Consider the following 23904-nt stretch of genomic DNA (forward strand, 5'->3'; position numbering starts at 1 on the left):
GCACCTGGCCTGACTCGCTTTGTGACCTTGGGCTGAGAGAGCATCCTTTCCCCTCTGGCCCAGATCTGGCGGGGCGTGTCTCTTTCCCTGTTTCTGCCTCTTACCTCCCCCCAAAGTCCTTACCGCTGGGAGACGGGAGGAAGAGAGGCCTGGACATCTCTGTCAATTACTGAGGACCTACTACGTGTTAGCAAACCTAAGTGAGACAGTCTGCCCGCTGGGACCTTCCATTCTAGTGGAGACCCTGCATATCCGGCCCAAGACTGCAGGGAAACAATGTAACCTCTGAGGGAAAAGTTTTGGTTTGTTACTTTCTGCTGCCCTCCTGGGGGAGGGGTCCTTCCCCTCCAGCTTTTGGGGGGTCCCTCATACCCCAAGAACCTTACATGCGATGTAACATGGATAATTTTGATTACATCCTTTTTTTTGTGCAAACAAAACCAATGTAGCCAAGATTAGAAGGAAAGCAGGGAACAAGGAACACAATGTTTACAACAAGCTTACCAGATAAAGGCCTCACTTCTCAAATACATAGAGAACCAAGTTAAATTTATAAAAATGAGGCATTCCCCAGTGGATAAACGGTCAAAAGAGATGAACAGGCAGTTTTCAGAAGACATCAAAGCTATCTAAAGTCATATAAAAATGCTCTAAATCACTACTGACTAGAGAAATGCAAATTAAAACAACTCTGAGGTACCAGCTCATGCCTATCAAATTAGTTAATATGACAGAAAAGGAAAACAAATGCAGGAGGGGATGTAGGAAAATCGGGACACTAATACACTGTTGGTGGCGTTGTAAAATGGTCCCACAGTTCTGGAGAACAATTTGGAACTGTGCCTAAAGAGTTATTAAGGGGCAGCTAGGTGGTGCAGTGGATAGAGCACCGGCCCTGGATTCAGGAGGACCTGAGTTCAAATCTGGCCCCAGAGACATAACACTAGCTGTGTGACCCTGGGCAAGTCACTTAACCCCATTGCCTAACCAAAAAAAAAAAGAGTTATTAAACTGTGCATACTCTTTGACCCATCCATACCACTAATAGGTCTGTATCCCAAAGAGATCAAAGAAAAAGGAAAAGGAGCTTATATGCAAAAATATTTATAGCAGTTCTTTTTGTGGTAGCAAATAACTGGAACTTGAAGGGGAAGCCCATCCATTGGGGAATGGCTGAACAAGTTGTGGTAGATGATTGTGATGGAGTATTATTGTGCTCCAAGAAATGATGAGCTGGACGCTTTCAGAAAAACCTGGGAAGACTTACATGAAGTGATGACAAGTGAAGTAAGCAGAACCAGGAGAACACTGTACATAGTAATAGCAACATTGTAAGATGATCAACTGTGAATGACCTAGCTATTCTCAGCAATAGACAATTCTGAAGGACTTTTTGTTTTAAATTTGGGACTATTTAATTTTATTTTCTCCCCACTTAGTAGTGTTTTATTTTTTCCAATTATATGTAAAGATAGTTTTCAATATTCACTTTTGTAAGATTTTGAGTTCCAAATTTTTTTCCCTCCCCAAGTTGGCAAGCAATCTGATTACAGGCTATACATATACAATCATGTTAAACATATATCCATATTAGTCATGTTGTGAAAGAAGGATCAGAACAAAAGGGAAAAACCATGAGAAAGAAAAAACAAGAAAAGAAAAAACAAGAAAAGAAAAAACAATATGCCCAAAGTTAACTTATGATGAAAAATGCTATCTACCTCCAGAGAAATGATGAAGTCTAAATGCAGATTGAAGCGTACTTTTTTTATTCTTGTTTTCTTTTTTCTTTTGGTTTGTGTTTTCTTTTGCAACATGGCTAATGTGGGAAATGTTTGCATGACTGCACATGTATAATCTATATCAAATTGCTTGCTTTCCCAAGGAGGTGGGAGGGAGGGCAGGAGGGAGAGAATTTGGAACTCAAAATAAAAAAGAAACAAATGTTAAAAATTTTTTGTTTACATGTAATTGAGAAAAAAAAAATTAAAAACCACAAAAAGCAGCATTTGGAAAGCCCAAGGAAGAGAAGTAGCCCAGGTCATCCTGAAGCAGATGAAGAAAGGGAAGGCACAGTGCCCACAGCACCTGAGATTACATCTGGTAAACCTTTTAAGGAGGTGAGAGGGTTGCTATTGGGAGCATGTGCCTGTAGCTTCTCACTGCCCTGAAATAGGTGGGTGCCTGGGCTGACCAGCTAATGTGGAGGCTGAAGAAGAAAGGAGCAGTAGCCCTAGAACAGGACCAAGTTAAAGTGAAGTGAGTGCACAAGGGTAGGTGATGCAGGACAAGACGATGAAGATGCTCCCATTTCATCTCATGTACAAAGAGGAAGCTGTGGGTTACACAGCCTTCTTAAACACAATAGTAAAGCTGGAGTCTCATAAATGGGATGAAAGGAGCCCCTTTTAACCTGCCAGGCCTCCATGAGCTGTACCCCACAACACGCACCCCCACCTCCTGGCCAGCCTGGGGACAAGACCAGCTCTCAGCTCTGGGCATTCTCTCTGGCTGCCCCCTAGGCCTGGGGTGCTCTCCTTCCTTGGGTCCAACCACGGGCCTCCCTGGATCCCTTGAAATCCACACTAAAATCCTACCTTCTCCAGGAAGCTTCTCTAACCCCACTACCTTCCAATGCCTTCCCTCTATCAATTACTTCCTCTTTATCTTGTAGGCCATGCTTTGCTTAGATTTGTCAGCTCTTAAGATCATAAACTCCTTGAGGGCAGGGGCTGTCCTTACACTGTTTGTATAGCTAGCACTTGGTACTGGGTCTGGCACGTTATTAATTAATGTAGGCACTTAATATTTATTGATTTTTGTGAAACAAAGGATGTGTCTCACTTTTTTAATTTTAGGAAGTGACCTTTTGTTTGGGTGTGGGGACTGATTTGTTTTCCAAGGAGACAGGCTGTACTTACCAAAAAATGAACACTTCTATGGAACTGTTTCTAGGGTTGCTAGGTAGCACAGTGGATAGAGCACGGGCCTTGGAATCACAAGGACTTGTCTTCTGGAGTTCAAATCCAGCCTCAGACCTTACTAGCTATGTGACTCCAAGCAAGTCACTTTACCCTGTTGGCCTCAGTTTCCTCATCTAGAGCTAGAGAAGATGGCAAACCACTCCAGTATCTCTGCCAAGAAAAGTCTGACTCAACTGAACAACAGAGGAACAGGTGAAACCTACCAGACCTTCCATATTGCTTGAGTTCTGTTTTCTAAATTGAAAACCTTCAACTACTTACCTGTTGTTTTATGCTGCTATGGATTTTTTTTTTTTTGGTCTCTAGAATTCTTTAAATTCAGAAAGTAGCTTGGGCAAAATTGTCTTTCTTTGAAAGGCTAGCCTTCTGGAGTTTTCGGCCTGCAAGCAGAGGAAGACTTTTTGACAGATCTTTTAGACAAAATGAGGAGTCCTGAGTGTTTCTTCCACATGATCAATAGTCAAATTAAAGGTTATGGAGGATACAAAAACTTTGGCATTTTTAGCACTGGCAGCTTCCTGTTCACACCATTCAGTTTCAGCCCCTAAGAAGCCACCAGCCTCCTCCCAATTTTCCCCTTTGTGGGGAGGGTGTGGTCATGCTTCCTGCAGGTCAGGTTTCTCACTCTTATCTTCCCGATCCCTGGCCGCCATATCCTCTGAGTTTCCAAGTCAGTCAATAAACAAGCATGTATTAAAGGCCTAGTTATGTGCCAGGCACGGAAATGCAAAAAGACAAAAGCAAAACCTCCCTAAACCTCAAGGAACTTATGTTCTAGTGGAGGAGACAGGATCAAATTTAAGTATCTGAGTGTTCACAGAATCAAGGAATATAGAGTTGGAAAGCACCTCCGTGGCCGTCTTGTCTAAACCATTCACAAAAGGAATCCTCCGTGTACAAACTTAACAAGTGGTCGTCTGGTCTTAACTGAAGACCCTCCAGCAGGGGGACTCATGAGGAAGCCCCTTCTGTTCTGGTGGGGGGCTCGTTATTGGCCAGTTTGTCCCGACATAGAACTGCTTCTTTGCAGCTTCCTTCCCCCCACTGCTCCTGACCTCTAAGACCAAACCAAAGTCTAGACTTTCTTTGACAGCCTTTCAGCTACTCGAAGACAGCCTCCTGTCCCAGATGACAATCTCCTCCTGGCTAAACGTGGCCATTTCACACACATGGACCCAAGGCCCTGCACCACCTTCATTGCAAACCCTCTATTCTCTACGGTGACCAGCCTGAACATAACAGTGTAGGTGAGGTCCGATGAGAGTTGAATTCAGTGGTATTCCCCCCTCCCCCACCTGGAAGCTCTGCTCCCCTTCTGCAAATGCCTAAGATGGCCCTCGAGTTTTTGGCCACCACCTCACTCATTAAACTTGCATTGCATGAAAACCTCCAGAGCATTTTCTTAACTGCTGTCTGTCTGCACCTGCCTCCCTCGTTTGTATACTTGGCAACCAGGTGTTTTTCTGCCCAAAGGCAAGATCACGCTCACCTCTACTGAATTTCATTTTCTTAGCTTCATCCCAGTGCTTAAGCCTGCCAATACCTTTTCGGATCCCGATTCTGTCATTCACTGGTAACTACCCCTTCCAGCTCTGCGTCAGCTAAAAATGAGATGAATATGTCATTTGTACCTTTATCCAAGTCACTGATAAAAATGTGAAACAACCCAGAGCCAAGTACAGATTCCTGGGGCACTCCAGCCATGCTGACATTGAAGTGGTAACAAACACAGACCCCCAAGGAGACATCTGACAAGGCTCCAAGATAGGAGGACACATAAGGGTGGAACACTGCACATAGTATCAGATGTTTTCAATGTATTGATCAGTTGTTTTGGCTAATTTTTTTCTCTTCCTCTTTTTTTTTTGAAAAAAAACTGTTACATAGGATAATTGTCTAGGAGGAGGGAAAAGGATTCAGGGAGAAATTTAGGCAATGTAAAAACCAAGCATATCAACAAAAACACTTAAAAATCACAACAGCTAGCACTCTTTGGGGCCAATCATCTGACTAGTTCTGAGCACATGACTGTGGTATCCTCTAATCCATCTCATTTTTTCTACAAGAATCCTGAGATAATATATATCAAAAGCTGTGCTCGGGTCTGGGCAGGCTTTATTAATAGCGCCTCTCTCATCTGATAGCTTCGTATTCCAGTCAAAAAAGGAGCTCAAGTCAGTCTGACGTGACGTGTGACCTGAGGGACGCATGATGGCTCTTGGTAAGAATCACTTCTTTCGAGGCCATCAGTAACGAGCCCCTCGGTGACCCAGTCTAGAATGTTGCCGGAATAGAAGTGAAGTTCCCTGCCTAGGTTTCAGGCTCTGTTCTGTATCTGTCCTTGAAACAGACTGTGCTCTTGTCCCATCTTGTGGACATTCTGCCACTGCCCACAGTCCCTTACCTGTCACACTGCCAGGGCTTCTCTAGGCTAGGAGGCGTGACTTCTTCCAGGGTCACTAGAAGCTGTTACACCCTCCTGCCACCTGTCTCTGATACTAACTCCCTGACAGACACCACTGATTTGTCATCTGCCATGTCGACGTCACTCTCCTTTGCAGAAAAACACACGAAAACATGAAGTGAGCAGCTTTGCCTTCTCTGTTGTCAGTCTAATATTTGCTAAGTGCCTCCTTTGTGCCAGGCTCTGGGCATCCAACAAAGAAAGGCATAAGGCAGCTCTGGAGCTCACAAGATGCAAACAAATACATACAAACACTCATGCACAGGCTACACTGAACATAACTAACAGAGGAAAGGCCCCCGTGAAGGGGTCAGGAAAGGCTTCCTGCAGAAGCTGGGAACTGGGAGATATGAATGTCTTATTTGAGTAACAGCCAGGAGGTCAATGTCACTGGGTCAAAGATGGGGGATATAAAGTGTAAGAAGACTACAAAGGTGTACTCGTGCACGCACGCACGAGACTTCCTCAACCAGAAGATTTTATATTTGATTGGGAGGCAACAAGGAGCTTCTGGAATTTATCGAGCAGGGGGTGATGTGGCCAGACCTACACCTCAGGAAAATCACTTTGGTGGCTGAATGGAGGAGAGGCAGGAGTGGGGAGAGACTGGAGGCAGGCACACCTACCAACAGACTGCTGGAATAATCCAGGTGGGAGGTGACGAGGGTCTGCACTAGAGGCGAGGCAGTGTCAGAGGTGAGAAGATGCTGCAGAGGTGAAATTGACAGGCCCTGGCAACAGCTCAGATGCAGAGAGTGAGAGAGGGAGGAGCCGGGCCTAGGTTGCATGCCTAGGGGGTGTTGCCCTACAATAATACGGAAGGTAGAAGGAGGGAGGTTTTAGGTGGGAGATGTCCCAGAGGCAGCTACAGACAGGACTGGAAGTCAGCAGGGAGGGTGGGCTGCAGTCAGCTACCCCACTCACCTCATTTCTCTTTGATCCTCTTTTTCTCCCAGTGTAGCTAGACAACCCAGATTCTTTCCGTTCCTTAGCTTCCCTCCCTAGCTGCTGCTCCTTCTGGGGCTTTGCATTCCTGACCCCATTTTTCCAGGTCTGTGCCCTTGGCTTCTCTTCATTCAGCCTTGCTCTCATCATCCAGTTGTGAGGCTGACAAAGAGTTGCTTCAACCCTGAACAGGGAATCAATCCCCAGTCACCACTCCCCTCCTCCCTCTGCTGCTTTCTGTGGCTTGGTCACATCCTTCTGGGGAGGACTTCCTTCTCAGAGCATCCCGCTCTCTCCACTTTAGGAGGCTTCAATTTGTTCTGAAGCTCTAAAGGTACAAGTGCCCCTTTTCTTCCCTTTCATCTCTCTCATCTCACTCTCACGAAGGTACAATCTTCCATCTCCTACCTTAGGGAACCTCCCCTCTCCCCCACTTGTGTTTCTTTTAGGAATCCTTCATCCCCCCTAAAAACCTGGAGTGTGGAGAGGCAGCCTTCAAATCCTCTGCCATCTCCTCTAGGAGGGAATTCAGCCTACGTGTGGAACAGAGAGAAGCACTGGACTGTGGCAGAAAAGCGAACATCGCACACTTAGTCCAAGGTACTGCACAAATTTTCCTGTTCTCCATAATGGCTGAGGTTTTCAGCAGCCTTTCTCAGAATCCCTTGTGGTGTTTACTCCGAAACACTAAGCAGCTGCTTAAAACCACAGATGGCCAATTATTCCTTTCAAAAGTTAAGACATTCACGATCAAGTTGTCCCGCCCGCCAATCCGCACTACCAATTTCCTTACTTTTTGTCTGCTCCACTAGCATTTCTTCCTTATCTTTCGAACACCTCCTTTTGCAGTCACCCCCCTCAGGCCGTGCTCCTGAACCCCTTCACACACCTCCAGCTTTGCTCGTTCTTATCTTGTTTCTGTAATACACTAGTTGTCCTCTGGCTCAGCGTGTCTCAACGTTGTTCCCTTCAAGATGTCCTCAATTTCTACCCCATTGCGCCAAACCTCACCTCTGCTCTTCTGAATCAGCTCCACGATGACCTTCCCCTTCCTCCTGTCACTCCAGCGTTGGGTGGATGATGGAGGTCAGCGTGGGGGGGAGAGTGTGGCAGGCAGAGAGGGCAAAGGGGCACAAAGGAAAAGAAACACTGGGCCAAAGGAGGGTTACGTTGGGGTCCGGTGTGTATCTGGGTGTGCGCTAAAGGAGGTTTTATGCAGAGCCCTGGGAGCAGCTTCTGAAGAGAGGAGAGGAATCTCTCAGGATATGCAGACCCAGCCCTATTGCCCAGAGGGGAAACACCCTGGCCCTGGAGGTGATCAGAGCTCACCTCCCTGTCCTCTCCACTGGAGTCCATGCTGGTACCTGGCAGGCTGCCCAAGGTCAAAGCTCAGCCCAGAGCTAAGGAGGAAAACCTCTCTGCTGGGACATTCCTTCTAGGGATTTGGGCAGCATTTGGTGGGAAGTCATTGGTGGGTCTGTAGATTTCCTTCAAAGGTCTGTTCTCAGTGGAAGGCAGGAGCTGGCTGCCTGTAGCACATCTCCAACTAGGTGAACCCACAAATGCCTCATACTCATCCTGTCCCCAAGCGAGCTCCTTAGTAGTAATCAATGAATCTGCATCTCATCTGACTTTGTGACCCTGCCATGCCCCATCTGCAACCTGAAAAGTCTAGATTTTACAGCTGATAGGCACCTTGGAGACCATCACATCTAACCCTCCTCATTTTATGAGGAAACTTAGGCCCAGAGAAAGCAAGCGGCCAGGTCTGTCCAAGGTCAGAGCAAGGAAGAGCAGGGCTGGTCTCTGATTCCAAGGCTGGGCTGCCGCCCCCCCCCCCCCCCCCGCCGGGCCCCAGTGTTCCTTGGCTCTTCCTCCTCCTGGACCACCTCTTCATCCTGCAGATTCCATGTTTGCAACATCTCCCCCATCCATCCCCTCCTCCCTGCATCCACAGCCACACACTAACAGACTCATGACTACCTGGCCAGATTACTCCAACAGCAGCTCCACTGGTGGCTTCCTACAGGTCTGTTTTCTATTCTCTCCTCCCAACAACCCCCCGTATAATCTTCCTTCTGTGGAGATCTGGCCAGGCCATGGCACAGGCTCCCTCCTGTACCCCGAGTTCTAACTCCTCTGCAGGGCAACCTGGCACCAACTGTCCTTCCTCTCCAGTATGGCTGGACTGCCTCCTCTCATTCCCCTCCATGTGCTCGATGAGCCAGGTAAACCACACCATTCCTCCCCTTGATCAGTCAGTCATCTCCATTTTGTTCCTGCACCTTATTTTAATTGTCTGGTGGGCCTGGAGTTAGCAAGATAGTAGCTCAAATTCAGGATCAGACACTAAGCTCTGTGACCTTGGGAAAGTCACTTACCCTGTTGGCCTTGGTTTCATCTGTAAAATGTGGATAATAGTATCTACCTCCCTGTGTCGTTCTGAGGATCAAAAAAGATATTTGTAAAGCACCCAGCACATGCTTGGCACATAGCAGGCACTATATAAATGCTAGCTATTAAGTGTTGCTTTGAAACAACAAGCATTAGGTTGTTTTCTCAATCGCTTTGCTACCCCTTCCATTTTGTGGATGAGTTCATCCCATTCGTTTTCACAGGTATGACGGTTAATTGTGTACTACTTCCAAATGATTTCCTAAAAATGTTCCTTCTTTTTGTTTTCCAATCTCTTTATGAAGAAGGTGCTGCTGAGCCAAGAAGTTCAGCCCTCGCACTCACTAGGTTTAGTGCAATCAGCTCCCATCCCTGTCCCTCTGCTTTCTTTTACCCACAGCCCAGTAAGTCTTTTTGTTTTCAGCCCCTCTTCAAAATCTAACATTTGTTTTGCCTAAGACTAATTCTTCCCTTAACCTCATTCCCTTTTATCCCCCCTTTCCCTTTCCTTCCTATTTCTCAGTAGAGCGAAATGTATTTTCATACCCATCGCCCATGGATTCTTCTCTCCTCTGACCAGTCTGGAGGAGTGAGGTTCCTCTGGCCTATTCCCTACTCCTCCCAACTCATTCTTCCTAGTTTCTACAGACAACAAATTCCAATCATGAGAGATAATTTTCCCCATCTTTCTGCTCCACCCTCCTTTCCACTGTATATTCTTCTCCCTTTCCTTTTTTTTTTTTCCAGGCAGTTGGGGTCAAGTGACTTGCCCAAGGTCACACAGCTAGTAAGTGTCAAGTGTTTGGTCTGAGGCTGGTTTTGAACTCAAGTCCTCCTGACTTCAGGACCGGTGCTGTATCCACTGGACCACCTAGCTTCCCCCCCTTTCCATTTTTTTTTAAAGATCATCAGGACATAACAGTCATTCCTCAGCCCTCTAATTAGACTTCCTCAAGTTCCCCGATAGTTCTGGGGACAAGTTTCATCTCTCCATGAGGAGGTAAATGTTTATCTGTTTAGTCTCTTATGATTGCTCACTCACATTTACATTTTTATGTTTTTCATGGCTCTGCTTATATTTCAAAGTTCCTTCTTGGCTCTGGTCTTTCCACCAGAAATGTTTGGAAGTCCTTCATTTCATTAAAGACCCATTTCCTCCTGTAATATTATACTCAGTTTTGCTGGGTAAGTTATTCCTAGTTCTAAGTCTACAGACTTTGCTTTCTGGAATATCATTTTCCATGCTCTCTGTGCCTGAAAAGCTATGGTCGCCAAATCTTATGTGGCCCTAGCTGCCTCCTTGATACTTGAAGTCATCCTTTCTGGCTACTTAGGTGATCTTTCCTTGACCTGGAAGCTGTGGATTTTAGCTATAATATCCTTAGGAATTCTCAACTTGGGGTTTCTTATAGGAATTAGCTATGGATTCTTTCTATGTCTACTTTGTCCTCATGTTCTAAGAGATCTGGGAAGCTTTCATAATTCTTGGAAACTGCATGTATACATTTATAATTTTAGTCAGGGCTTTAAATGATCTCTTGTCAATCTGTTTTCCAGGTCAAATTGGAAATGCAAAAGGTAAAATTTACCCAGTGGATGAAGACCATCTATTGTCTAAAACATCCTCTTGTCGGCAAAGAAAACAAGCCAGAGTTCAATAGTTCTGCTTTTTCTCTGCGGTCAATTTTAATCATCTCGCCCACCCTCAGTAGCCATCACCTGACCTCTTCTATTCTCCTATGTTCCCCAATACAGCTGAAAAACAATCCTTCAATTCTCCTTCATTTTCCTTTGTGGGCTCTGTTCTTACCACTCTGGACAATATCTGTGCAGGATTTCACTCCTCCTCTAATACCTCCAATGACTCCCATCTTCTGTACAGGATTTCACTCCTCCTCTAATACCTCCCATGGCTCCCATCTTCTGTGCAGGAGTTTTTAAAACCGGACTTGGCTGGTAAGTTGACCTCATAATTTCAGTTGTGAGACCTTCTCATCCCTTTGCCTGCCCACCCTTGTGGGATCTTGAAGAGGATCCCACCTGGCCTTTGGGAAATAGTGAAGCACTGGAAATGAAACCAACCTGCTCCCTGACCACAAGTCCGCATCATCTCTGTCTTCACTCAGTCCCCATCCCTACCATCCTTTTCATGATGTTACACAGCTGCACATCATGGCACATCACACTATCCACGGAAGCAGGTGACCAAAGGCGAGAGCAGACTCTGGTGGCTGGAAGTGGGCAGCCACATGAGTTGCTCAAGCTCAGTGTGTTTAGGGAAGCGAAAGGGCTGGTCACATTGCTCTGGCTCCACGGATGGCTCTGAGGGATCTGATGCAAACAGCCAGGCAGAGATGATGCAGAGATGAAAATGGTCCATACGAAGTGGATGGTGGAAGACAGGCAAACAAAACACACTGAGAGTGGGGCGGTGCCTTGGTCCAACTGCTCTGGATCTCAATTTGGAATAATACTTTAAAAAGTCATGAAATGGCATGTACCTTTTTTTTTAAGGCAATTGAGGTTAAGTGACTTGCCCAGGGTCACACAGCTAGTAAGTGTCAAGTGTTTGGTCTGAGGCCGTATGTGAACTCAGGTCTCCTTGACTTCAGGACTGGTGCTGTATCCACTGCACCACCTAGCTTCCCCCAGCATGTACCTTTTGACTCCAAGTCCAAAGACAGTGAAAGATTTACATATATAAGAAGATACTGATAGTAGCACTTTTAGTAGGAACAAAAACCTGGAAGGTAAGTGGGTGACCAATGAATGGAGAATGGCAGAACAGTGTTCATGTAGTGGACATCTTCCTGGGCTCTAAGATGGGATGACTATAAAGAGTTCTGAGACACTTACGAAGACTTGTTTCTACCGATAACGAGGAAAGCTGGGGGGACACTCACACAATGACCACAGTAATCTTGGAGTGCGGAGATGGGCTTTAATCTGCAGCCACGGACCCATGGAATTACAGATGTCAGTCCTTAAACAGCAATAATACTGTCAGTCAGCAGACTGTCTTGGACCACTAACAAATTTTAGTGATCCCAAACTTCTTTCAGCCCTAGCAAAACCTATTTCTGTTAATACTCGGACTCTTGAGGGTGATGCAGGTGATGGGATGCCAAGAACTCAGAGGACTCAGAATGATACATGTCCCAAAAGGAAAAGAGGCCTCCAAATGGGCCCCCGGGCTATCCTTACAGGACACTCCATCTTCCACCTCCACGTCTTTGTCCTGGCTGTGCCTCTGCCTAGAGTTCTTTCTCTCTTTACCTCTGCCCACAGCAACTCCAGCTTCTCTTCAGGCCTTTTTTTTTTGTGAGGCAATTGGGGTTAAGTGATTTGCCCAGGGTCACACAGCTGGCATCAAGTGTCCGCTCTGAGACTGGATTTGAACTCAGGTCCTCCTGAATCCACGGCCAGCTTTCTATCCACTGTGCCACCTAGCTGCCCCTCCTCTTCAAGTCTTAGTTCAAGGGCAGCCTCTTACAGAGCTCTTTCCAAATGGCCCCAGCTACCAGTGCCCTCTCATGAAAAATTACTTTTTTGGGGGCAGCTAGGTGGCACAGTGGATAGAGTGCCGGCCCTGAAGTCAGGAGGACCCGAGTTCAAATCTGGCCTCAGACCAAACACTTGACACTTACTAGCTGTGTGACCCTGGGCAAGTCACTTAACCCCAATTGCCTAAAACAAAACAAACAAAAAAAGTACTTTTTTACTTACCTGTCCTGTGTTCACCTTGTCTCCCCCCAACAACCTCCAAGAATGCAGAGTCCTTAAGGTCAGAGGTTTTTCACTTATTATTTTTTTTGGTTTCAATCAATTGGCATGTACTAACTGTCTAAGACAAGAGATAACCAGTCCCTGCCTCACAGAAGCCTGCATTCCAATGGAGAAACAACATCGATCAGTGGACATGGAGAACATATACAAAAGGAACATGGGGGATTTTAGGAAGGAGGGCATTGGCAGCTGGGGAATCAGGAAAGGTTCTGTGTACAAGGTGAGGCTCCAGCTGTAATTGGAAGGAAACTGAGGATCCTAAGAAAGGCCTTGACACAATGCCTGGCAGCTGGGAAGCCCTTGGTAGAGACTTGTGGAACTGCTCCCCTCTCCAAGCCCACAGACCCTCCCCTGGGACAAAGAAAAGCAGTTCAGCAAACCCAAGGGCCACCATTCTGCCTCTGTAGCCCGCCACCCTTCCCGGGGGGGGGGAGGTCGTGTGCTTCCTCATTTGTCCTTCATGTCCAAGGCTGGTCACTGAAATAAGTCTGGGTCTGACTCTGCCTTCACAGAGGAAAAGAGAATGTTCTGCAGAGACAGGATCACAGCACCCCGTGGAGGGCAGTGGGGCACAGAGGAAGGGACTGAACACCAGGGAGAGCAAGAATTTGTCCCAAGCTCCTGGGGTTGGGGACAGGGTCAGGGTGTACTAGACCCCAGATCTCTGTCTGCCCTCCCTGTCCAGGGCACCTTCTTCTCACTGCTTTTTGTAGCTGCTGGTGCCCCCAGGGCTCTAGCACAGCAGCCGTGATGAGGTGAACTGAACTACAAGAAGAGGAGGAAGGCCCCAGGAACTTCTCCTAGAGAGGGAATCCCCATCAGTCTATGCCTCGTGGCATGGCACTGGACCAGGCACTTCCTAGAGGCACAGCTGATATCAGGAGGAGTGTCCTGAGTAAAGTAGGAATGAATTTTGGGCGGGTGGCAAGGAGCTGGGCATTACCCACAAATCTAGGTTACACAGAATTCCCCATAGCCCACTTTTCTGGCGAGCTTAGCCAACCTCAAGACCAGAAACATTCAATAAGGTCCAAATAAACTAAGGCAAAGGCCAAGAACTGAATAAGAGAGCACTTTTCCTGATTTTTAGCAGAGTGAATGGCCAGTCAAATCCCAACAAGGTACCAACCACCCTCAAACCCACTGTAAAGACCCCACGGATTGAGAGGTGGAAGGGACCTCAGAAATCACCCAGCCCAACCCCTTTATTCTGGGGGGTGGTGTGTGTAAAAATATTTTTATTGACATCTTTTGTTTTTACATCATCTTCATTTCTGAACATATATATCCCTCCCCTCTCCTGTTCTCCTGTACTCAGTGAGCTATACCCTCAAAACAAACATTTCAGTCCAGTAAACCAGCTACCACACCAATAGCGCGAGTGATATTTCAGAGCCGTTTTCCTGAACCTCTTCAAATAAAGGAGGGAGCTCATTTTCTCAACTCTCCTATGGGGTGGTCCCTGTAATTATATAGCATCCAGTTCCTTTTTGGAGGGTCTTTCTATGAATGTCTGTAGCCATTCCTGACTAACATTCTGTTTTATACCAGGCACCGAGCTAAGTCCTGAGTATGCAAAGACAGATAAAAGAAAAACACTCTGTGCTCCCGTGTAAGGACCTTACATTCTACTGCCACATGTCCAGCGCCCCCACTTTAGGCCCAGATCAGCCCAAGCTTGCCTAGGGTCACATAGCTATTATGTGTCTTAGGCGGCGTCTGAGCCCAAGTCTCCTGATTCGGCTTTTGGGAATTCCAAGGTCAACACTCTACGCACAGTCAAGTGCTAGAAAGTGGGAAAACAAAGACAAAAAGTCCCAACACTGGCTGCCGTCCAGGAGCTTCCATTCCACTGGGAAGTGATACCCCATCCGCACAGATGAGGGAACGTAAGGTACATAGAAGATGACACAAGGGCAGGACGTAGAGCTGGCCAGCTAGTGAGCCCAGAAGAAGCTGGGAATGGACAAAGCCCAGATGCTATCGTCTGCAAAGCGTCGTTCACCCAGCCCTGCCCCCACGCCTCACCTCGAGGGATTCTCACGGCAGCCTGCGCCACTCTGGGACCGCTTCCTCCCACTGTTCCCTATGCTGCCTCCTGTGATGGAGCAGGCCCAGGTGAACCCCTTTCCCCGAAAGCCCCTGAGGCTCTTCTTCTCCCAGCTAAATACCCCTAGTTCCTTCAACCAGTCTCGGCAGATCCTGTGCAGATCTTCTGGCTCTAATGACGTGGGTAGGAAGTCATTCTTGGCTAACACCACTACCTCCCTGTAGCAGCTGCCACCATAGGGAAGGTGAGCCAAAGAAGGGACTGGAGGGAGGGTGGTCCACGGCCCTACTGAATCACGGCCAAGTCAAAGTCACCAGAGTGAAGCTGGCTGGGGCCCTCCTTCGGCACCTTGTTAGCGGGTGGCACCATTTCACTTAATCTGGCTGTAGACTTCTCAGATGGGCTGCAGCTTACCTTTCCTCTTTCCATGATGGGCTATGCTCCCTCCTCCCATCACCAGGGTGTCCCTATATTCTGCCCCCTTCTAGATGAGTCAGGGAAAGAAGGGGCAGTCTAGACATTCCCCTTGGGATTTGAACCCTTGTCCTCTGGCTCCAGATCTAGGGAGCAAATGTCATCAAGCAGCCAACATGACAAAACAGGACAATAATAAATGTTGGAGAAGATGTGGGGAAAACTGGAACGCTAATACATTGTTGGTGGAGTTGCAAAATGATCCAACCGTCCCGGAGCGCAATCTGGAATTATGCCCAAAGGGCTATAGAAATGTGTATATCCTTTGACCCAGCAATAGCACTTCTAGGGCTGTATCCCAAAGAGATCATACAAATGGGAAAAGCACCCACATGTACAAAAATAGTTATAGTGGCTCTTTTTGTGCCGGCCAAGAATTGGAAATTGAGGGTATGCCCATCAACTGGGGAATGGCTGAACAAGTTGTGGTCTATGAATGTGATGGAATACTATTGTGCTACAAGAAATGAAGAGACGGACTTCAGAAAAACCTGGAAAGACTAGTATGGACTGATGCTGAGTGAAGTGAGCAGAACCAGGAGAACGTTGTACACGGTAACAGTCACTTTGTGCGATGACTAATGTTGATAGACTTAACCCTTCTCAGCAATGCAAGGCTCTAAGATGTCTCCAAAAGACTCACGATGGAAAATGCCATCCACAAAGAAGAAGGAACTATGGAGTTTGAATGCAGATCGAAGCAGACTATTGGCTATTTTTTTTCTCCTAGTGTGTTTTGTTTCCTCTTTGTGGTGGTTCCTCCTATTGGTTCTAATTCTTACTTACAACATGACTAATGTGAAAATATGTTTAATAGGAATGTATATGTAGAACCTATATCAGATTGCGTGCCATATTGGGGAGGGAAGAGGAGAAAAATTTAACACTCAAAAGCTTATGGAAGTGATTGTTGATAATTCAAAATAAATTAATGAAAAATTTAAAAAAAAAAGAAAAAACATGAAAAAAAGTAATCCGTCAAAGGAGTTGGTGATGTTGCTTCCCAGGACACGGCAAATGTAGGAGCTGGGGGCACAGTGGGCTGGGGTTGGTCAGGGGATGAGCAGCCAGGGAAGGGAAGAAAGGAAGGAGGAGGAAAATTGAGGATGAATGACAGAAGGGAAGAGGAAATAAAGGGGAGGGAAAGGAGAGAAATAAGGCAAGGAGGGAAGAAAAAATAAAAGGAGGGAGGGAAAAGAGAAGGGAAGTAGGGAAGGAAGAGAAAGAAAAAAGGAGAAAGGGAAAGAGGTTAGAAGGGTGAGAGATAAGAAGGGCAAGGGGAAAGAGAAAGAATCAGAAGGAAAAGAAGGAGGAAAGAGGAAAAACAGGAGAATAGGAAAGTGGGAGGAGGAAAATGAGGATGAGGAGGAGAGAAGGAAGGAGGGAAAAACACAGGAGGAAAAGGGAAGATGGAAGAAAGGAGGGGAAATAAGAGAAGAAAAAATTAGGGGAAAAAGAAAAGAGGGAAAAAGGGAAGAAAAGGAGGGAAGAGGAAAAGCAAAAGAGAAACAAGGAGGGACAGAGTGAAGGAGGAGGAAAAGGAGGGAGGGAGGATGGAGTGGAGGAGGTCAGGACAAGCGAGGAAGGGCCAGGACGCGGGCAGGCAGGCCCCCCGCCGAGCCCCCGCACTCACCCGCAGTCCGGGCCCCCCGAGCTCGTGCGGCTCCCGCTCGGCGGCGGCTCCAGCGCCGGCTCCTCCGCCAGCTCATTGAGCCGTACTCCCTCCACGCCGGAAATGCGGGGGGGGGGACACGTCACTTCCAGACCCAGGGCTTCCCCCCACGAGCGTACCACGTGGGGAAGTTGTCCGTCGTCAGCCCTGCCCCCATTGTCTGCGGAGTGAGACTGCCCGAGAGCTCCCTTGGTTGGCTGCATAGAGCTACGCGGACCAATCAAAAGCCACGGATCACCCAACCAATGGCGAGAGCTGGCCTCGGCAGCTGTTGCCACGGCGACGGGACTCTGCCGCGGGGATGCGGGGATGGGAGGGGTGGGGGGGGTGAGCAGTGGTGCTGAGGTTTAGCAAAGGCCGGGGATTGGAGAATAATTAAGGACCGCCGGGTCCTAGGCTATCTGGGCCAAAGGGTCAATTTAGTTAGTACAGGTCCTGCGGGAAAAGGCTGCGGTCAGGACGCCCCCATCCTCACAGCCCCTCAGGCCGAGTCATCCTGGATCCCTCACCATGTCGCCCTCCCCCGCATCCAAGCTGTTGCCAAGGCCTGTCAATTTCACCTTTGCAGCATCTCTCACATAGGCCCCCTTCTCTCCCCTGGCACTGCCTCCACCTTGCTGTGGGCACTCATCACCTCAAGGTGACTGACTAGGTTGCTGGGGGCAACCTCCCTCCACTCCACTCTGTATTCAGCCACCAAAGTGATTTTCCTATCCGGATCCTGTCCCCCCCACTCCTCCATAAACTCCAAGGGCTCCCTATTGCCTATAGGATCAAAAGAAAATGCTGTTTGGCATTCAAAACCCCTCATAACCTAGCCCCCTCTCATCTTACACCTCACTCCCCTCCACACTCCCATTCAGCGACACTGGCCTCCTGGCTGTTCCAAGAAGAAGATACTCCATTTCCCAACTCTGGGCATTTTCTCTGGTTGTATCATATGAAAGGAATGATCTTGGCTCCAAATACTGACCTCCCTAGCTTTCTTTGAGTCCAGGCTAAAATCCAAGCTTCTACAGGAAGCCTTTCCCAATCTGCATTAGGAAGAGATTTTTCTCCTTTCCCGATCTCCAATTTATCTTGTCTACATCTTGTTTACATTAGCACTTTGCTCAGTGTCTTTTCCATTAGAATCTAAGCTCCTTGCAAGCAGGGACTTTCTTTGGACAGTTTTCATATCAGTGGTATCAACACAATGCCTGGCACAGAGTAGACACTTAAATGTTTGTTGACTGATACCTGGCTTGGAGTCTCATTCTGCCCCTAACATATGCTGTGCAGCCTTGGGTTAGGAGCACACTTTCCCTGGGTCGCAGGCTTCCAGACCCGTGCAGTCCAGAGGTGCTCCTCTTTCCTTGTCTCTGCCTTTGCCCATCTCCCCACCGACTCATCTAATAGGAGAGGGAACCAAGACCAGGTAGAGGATGGCACATTTCAATCGGTTATTAAGCATCTATACCACCAACCTGGGGCCATGTTAAAGGCCCAGGAGAGACAGTCTATGACCTCAAACCTACATTCTAATGGCAGCTGAGTAAGTACAAGTAAATACCAGAACAGACAAGGAAACAATATAACCTTGGAGGGAAAGGCCTTCCTTGTTACTTTCAGCTGCCCCCACCCTCCTCATTCCCCTCCAGCTCCTGGGCCATCCCTCCCTCCTGACCTGATCTTGATCCCCCCAGGCTGCCCAATGCTAGCAACAGGATCCTGCCCAGGGCTGTCTAGTGGATGCTGGTTACACTCTGGATTAGGGTTAGGATTCACTGCTCCCCCCCTGCAGGGCTCACTTCCTCTGTCCGGACCCCCCCCCAGGTGTAGCAATAAGGCTACTGAAAAACCATGGAAAGGGGCACTGAGGAGGTGGGGAAGACACGAGGCGGTTGCCACCAGGTGCAAAGGAGGCAGCCCCACCCACTTAGTATCTTGTGAGTTGGCATGAACACTTGACATTCGAAAGCTCCTGGTGACATCAGAGTTGGGAGAGGGTACCTGGACCAGATGCTGCCCTGCTGAGGAGTTATCTATCCCTCAAGCGGTTAGAAGCCTGAATGCTCAGAGAACAACAGGAAAGGTTTGCTCAAGTGTGAACAGCAGTTAGTGCTGCTGGGGCCTTCCCCCACAGGTGTGGCAGTGCCCTGACTTGAGGATCTTCTGGGGACAGCCTCCCCTCCCCCCAGGGAAGAAGGGCTTGACTTCTGGACTGATTATATCACTGAAGCCTGTAGTTCTGGCCACCAACTGATCTAGATTCTGAATGGTGGAGCTTATAGGGAACCTTAGAGACCCAATATTTCATTTCTCCTGGACCTGACAGGAAAATCCGTAATGCAAAGGATGAGATTGGCACAAAGTACAGCCTGTCTTTGGATGGACACTGAGTGACCTGACACCATTCCCTATCTCATCTGGGTGAAGGATCCAGCTGAGGAGGGGCACTGCAGCTGCAGGAAGTGAGGAAGTCCAGGTCAGACTGCAGCAAGGGAGCAAAAGAAGGTGTGTCTGCAGTGGCAGCTGGTTAGGCTTACAGTGGAGGCTAGTAAGGGAGCTGAAACAGAAAAGAGCAATACAACCAGAGGAAGAGAACCAGGTCAGAGTAGACCTCATATAGAAGGGTAAATGATACATGATGAGGCCTCGAGGATGTCCTTATTCAGCTTATAATCAAAAAGGAATTTGAGGATTAGACTACCTTTCTAGCCAATGATAAACCTGGAGTCTCAGCTATGAAATGAAGAGGGCTATCTGGTGCAATATGGTACATCTCAGTACATAGCACATCTTTCCATTTAGCTCCACTAAGTCTTTCTTGGTCTTATTTATAGCAAGAATGTCAAGACTGATGCGGTTCAAGGCCTCCAGCAATATGTCCACCCCTTGGTCAATGGAAAAAGATTCCATGTTCAGAGTACCAAAAGTCAAATTAAAAGTCCCTTACCAGTCTAGAAACTGCCTCCACCCCCCTCCCCTTTGGCATCGTCCCCTGCTTGCCCACGACGCTCCTAGAAACTAGTAGGACCATGCAAATAGTTACCCTTACGAAGCCACACTGGCAGCAGAAGCAAAGCTGGCGACCTTGGCTCGTGACCAACACCTGTCTCTCTTCCTTGACCTAACCACTATGGTGAGGCAGCTCAGCGGCACAGTGGCTAGGACACCAGGTTTACTGTCAGAAAGACCTCCAGACAACTATAAGCTGTGTGACTGGGGCAAGACACGGAACCTCTGCTTGCCTCAGTTTCCTCATCTGTAAAAAGGGATAAAAATAGCACCGACCTCCCGGGGTAGTTGTGAGGATTGAATCAGATGTTGGTAAAGAGGCTGCAAATGTAGAAATACTATGTAAGTGCTAGCTACTGTCATAATTATAATGACGATGGTGACAATGATCTCAAGGCCCTTCCTCATCTAGGCTGCCTTTTCCTGGACACTTCCAGTTAGTCAATGTCATCATTTTAAAAAAAAAGTTTTATTGATGCTCGTCTTTACACAAAGCTGACCCTTAGCAAAGATCCTCCCTCCTCCTCTCCCTTCCCCAAGGACAATTCAATGTGTCTGAACAGTGTGAAGATGTAGGACACATATGCATGCATGCTTCATCTCACCACGGCAGAAGCACGCTTCCTCATTGGTCACTGCTTTCAAGGCCTCCACAATGTGGAGCCCAACATGGCTAGATGCAGGGCACAGAGCGAGCCACCCTCTCCCTCACCCTGGATGTCGCTTCTCAATGACCGACTTGTCTCCTGGGTTATGTTGCAATCTCCGCTACAATCACATCACTATTTGTCTTGCAGGGCACTTAACTCCCCAGTTCTGTTCTTTTCTTTTCCTCTTTCTTTCTTTCTTTCTTTCTTTCTTTCTTTCTTTCTTTCTTTCTTTCTTTCTCTCTCTCTCTCTCTCTCTCTCTCTCTCTCTCTCTCTCTCTCTCTCTCCCTCCCTCCCTCCTTCCTTCCTTCCTTCCTTTCTTTCCTTCCTTCCTTCCTTTCCTTCTTCCTCTCTCTCTCTCTCTCTCTCTCTCTCTCTCTCTCTCTCTCTCTCTTTTCCTCTTTTTTTTTTGGGGGGGGTAAGGTGATCAGGGTTAAGTGACTTGCCCAGGGTCAGACAACTAGTGTCAAGTGTTTGGCCTGAGGCCAGATTTGAATTCAGGTCCTCCTGACTCCAAGGCCGGAGCTCTACCCACTCCGCCACCTAGCTGCCCCCCCACCCCAGTTTTTTCCAGAAGCACCATGGTAATGCTATAAAGCCTTTGCCCATGACGTACATGTGACATTCTACACTGATCTTTATTACACTTGATTCAATCCAACGCTCACCTGTCGGTCACTTTTCCCAGCTGCCAGTCATAGGCCTATTCTTCCTCCCTGCTTCGTGGATCCACTGAACCTTCATTTATTTAGCAAATATCAGTGGACCACCTACTCTGTGTCCAGAGTCACAGTGGAATCTTGGGGACATAAGAGGAAGTGCAGTGGAGTGGTGACAAAGAATGTCAGTAGGAAGAGATCTTAGGACATAGAATGTCAGAGAAGGGAAGTCCTGAGTTCAAACCCAGCCTCAGACACTTATTAGCTGTCTGACCCTGGGCAAGTCACTTTACTCTATTGGCCTCAATTTTCTCATCTGTAAAATGGGCCGGAGAAGGAAGTGGCAAGTGACTACAGTATCTTTGCCATGAAACCCCCAAATGGGGTCGTGAAGAGTCGGACAGTACCAAAAAGACTGAACAAAGTGCCTCAGTTTCCTCATCTATAAAACAGGGACAAATAATGGCACCCACCTCCTAGCATTCTGAGGACAAAAAGAGTACTCTGCAACTTCAGAGTAATATAAATATTAGAAACTGTTATTATTGTCATCATCATTATTGTTGTCATTATTTAAGCTGGGGTTCTTTGAGTTAAGAAACTCAAGTCTTACCACGGAGACAAAACGTCCTCATGAATCAGTTTTAACTGAAGCTAACGTTTCCAAGGAACCGCACAGAGCAGTAGGCAGGCAAATGCAACAGGGCCACGCGCAGAACTGGCAAGCGGGTAGGATGGCAGACGTGGGGATTCCAACAGGAAGCTCACACTGCCTCAGTCTACCTATCAGAGTTATGCCACTGGCGGAACATCTTTTGGGGGGTTTGAAACCGATTTTGTTGGTCTTGGGAGCTGCCCCAAAGTAAAAACTATTCTGTCCTTTATGTTGTTATGTCTTGGGGGCCAGTATCCAAATATGTTCCTCCCGAGGCCAAGGCAAGCATTCTCCTTAGGGACAGGCCTACCACTGTCTCCTAGTGGGACAGTTTACTCAACAAAAGCTTACCTAAGGTGTGTGTGGCCACTGCCATGTTGGGGCCTGCTTCGTAGCACACATGTGGAGCTGAATCCCAGGGTACCAGAACCATCGCAGCAACAATCAGCTCACAATGGCTACAGATGCTGGGAGCACAGGGTTCCACCCATACACAGACAAGGGCAGTGGCACATGCCAGTCTGGGGCAAGTCCCTCTAGGGTGCCTCTAGAAGCTCCCCCGAAGGCCAGCACAGAAGGGGGACACAAGACACAGCTCAGCCTGCTCTCATGGGTAACTCTAGTATCTCCCCCTCCTGCTCCGAGCAAAGTTGGCTGAGCTACCCCGCTTCTCTGATGACGGTTCTACCACTGGCTTCTCGGGAGAACTGGGGGAATCTCTTTCTAGGCTGGAGTTTCCTCCCAAAGCCATAGGGATGAATTCAATGAGATGATCTCAAAGGCCCCTCCCAGGTCTGACATCCCCCGTTCTAAGGCCCCTCCCACCTCTGAGGGACTTCCCTCCTCTCAATTTTCCCATCTAATTTCCAAGGTCTCCTTACTCACATTCTATGGTTCCAAGTCCCCTCTGAGCGCTGACATCTTAGTATTTTGAGCTCATTTTTTCCTGCCCTCAGGCCCCAGGTCATGGAACAACAGGAGAGGCCAAGAAGCTAGCTTCAGCTAGAATACCAAGGATTCTCTCACTGAAAGCCCTGGAGGAAATCGGACCTGAGGGCCAACTCCTAGACCAAGGGTGGGGATCCTTTGGCCCTCAGGTCCTCAAGTGCGGCCCTTTCACTGAATCTAGACTTCACAGAGCACCCAAGGGACCTCAGAAACCATCACATCTAACCCTCCTCATTTTATGAGGAAACTTAGGCCCAGAGAAAGCAAGCGGCCAGGTCTGTCCAAGGTCAGAGCAAGGAAGAGCAGGGCTGGTCTCTGATTCCAAGGCTGGGCTGCCGCCCCCCCCCCCCCCGCCCCGGGCCCCAGTGTTCCTTGGCTCTTCCTCCTCCTGGACCACCTCTTCATCCTGCAGATTCCATGTTTGCAACATCTCCCCCATCCATCCCCTCCTCCCTGCATCCACAGCCACACACTAACAGACTCATGACTACCTGGCCAGATTACTCCAACAGCAGCTCCACTGGTGGCTTCCTACAGGTCTGTTTTCTATTCTCTCCTCCCAACAACCCCCCGTATAATCTTCCTTCTGTGGAGATCTGGCCAGGCCATGGCACAGGCTCCCTCCTGTACCCCGAGTTCTAACTCCTCTGCAGGGTAACCTGGCACCAACTGTTCTTCCTCTCCAGTATGGCTGGACTGCCTCCTCTCATTCCTCTCCATGTGCTCGATGAGCCAGGTAAACCACTCTTCCCTTCAACACTGGCCACTTCCAACCTCCAGGCCTTTAGGGCTCGCTGGTCCCTCCGCCAAGCATGTCATTCCTCTCTTGCTTCCCCTACTGAATTCCTCCTCACCCATTAAAGCCATTTTCTCCAAGAAAGCCTTCCCACCACCCTTCAGACCGCCCTATGGGCTTTCTGTGGGTCATTCGAATGCACTCATCTGCAGGTACATAGGATGGTGCGAATTCCAGCCATCAAAGTGCACAGGGACTGGGGCCAGGCCTGAGCAGCCTAGACTGAGGCTGAGCTCCCCTGTTTCACCTGGGAGGAAAAAAAGCATACATCTGGGTGCCTCCCATTTTAATGAATTATTCTGGCTCATCAGGTGCTAAGCTCAGCTGTTTCTAACCTGCTGAAGGGCAGTCACCCTCTCTGTTTACTCAGCCTGGGTCCAAGTCCCATTGGCCACACCCTCATTACGTCTCTGCTAACTAGAAATGGCG

The sequence above is a fragment of the Phascolarctos cinereus genome, unplaced genomic scaffold (genome assembly GCF_003287225.1).
Source record: "Phascolarctos cinereus isolate Bilbo 61053 unplaced genomic scaffold, phaCin_HiC Scaffold_9;HRSCAF=440, whole genome shotgun sequence".
In the NCBI taxonomy this organism is placed as follows: domain Eukaryota; kingdom Metazoa; phylum Chordata; class Mammalia; order Diprotodontia; family Phascolarctidae; genus Phascolarctos; species Phascolarctos cinereus.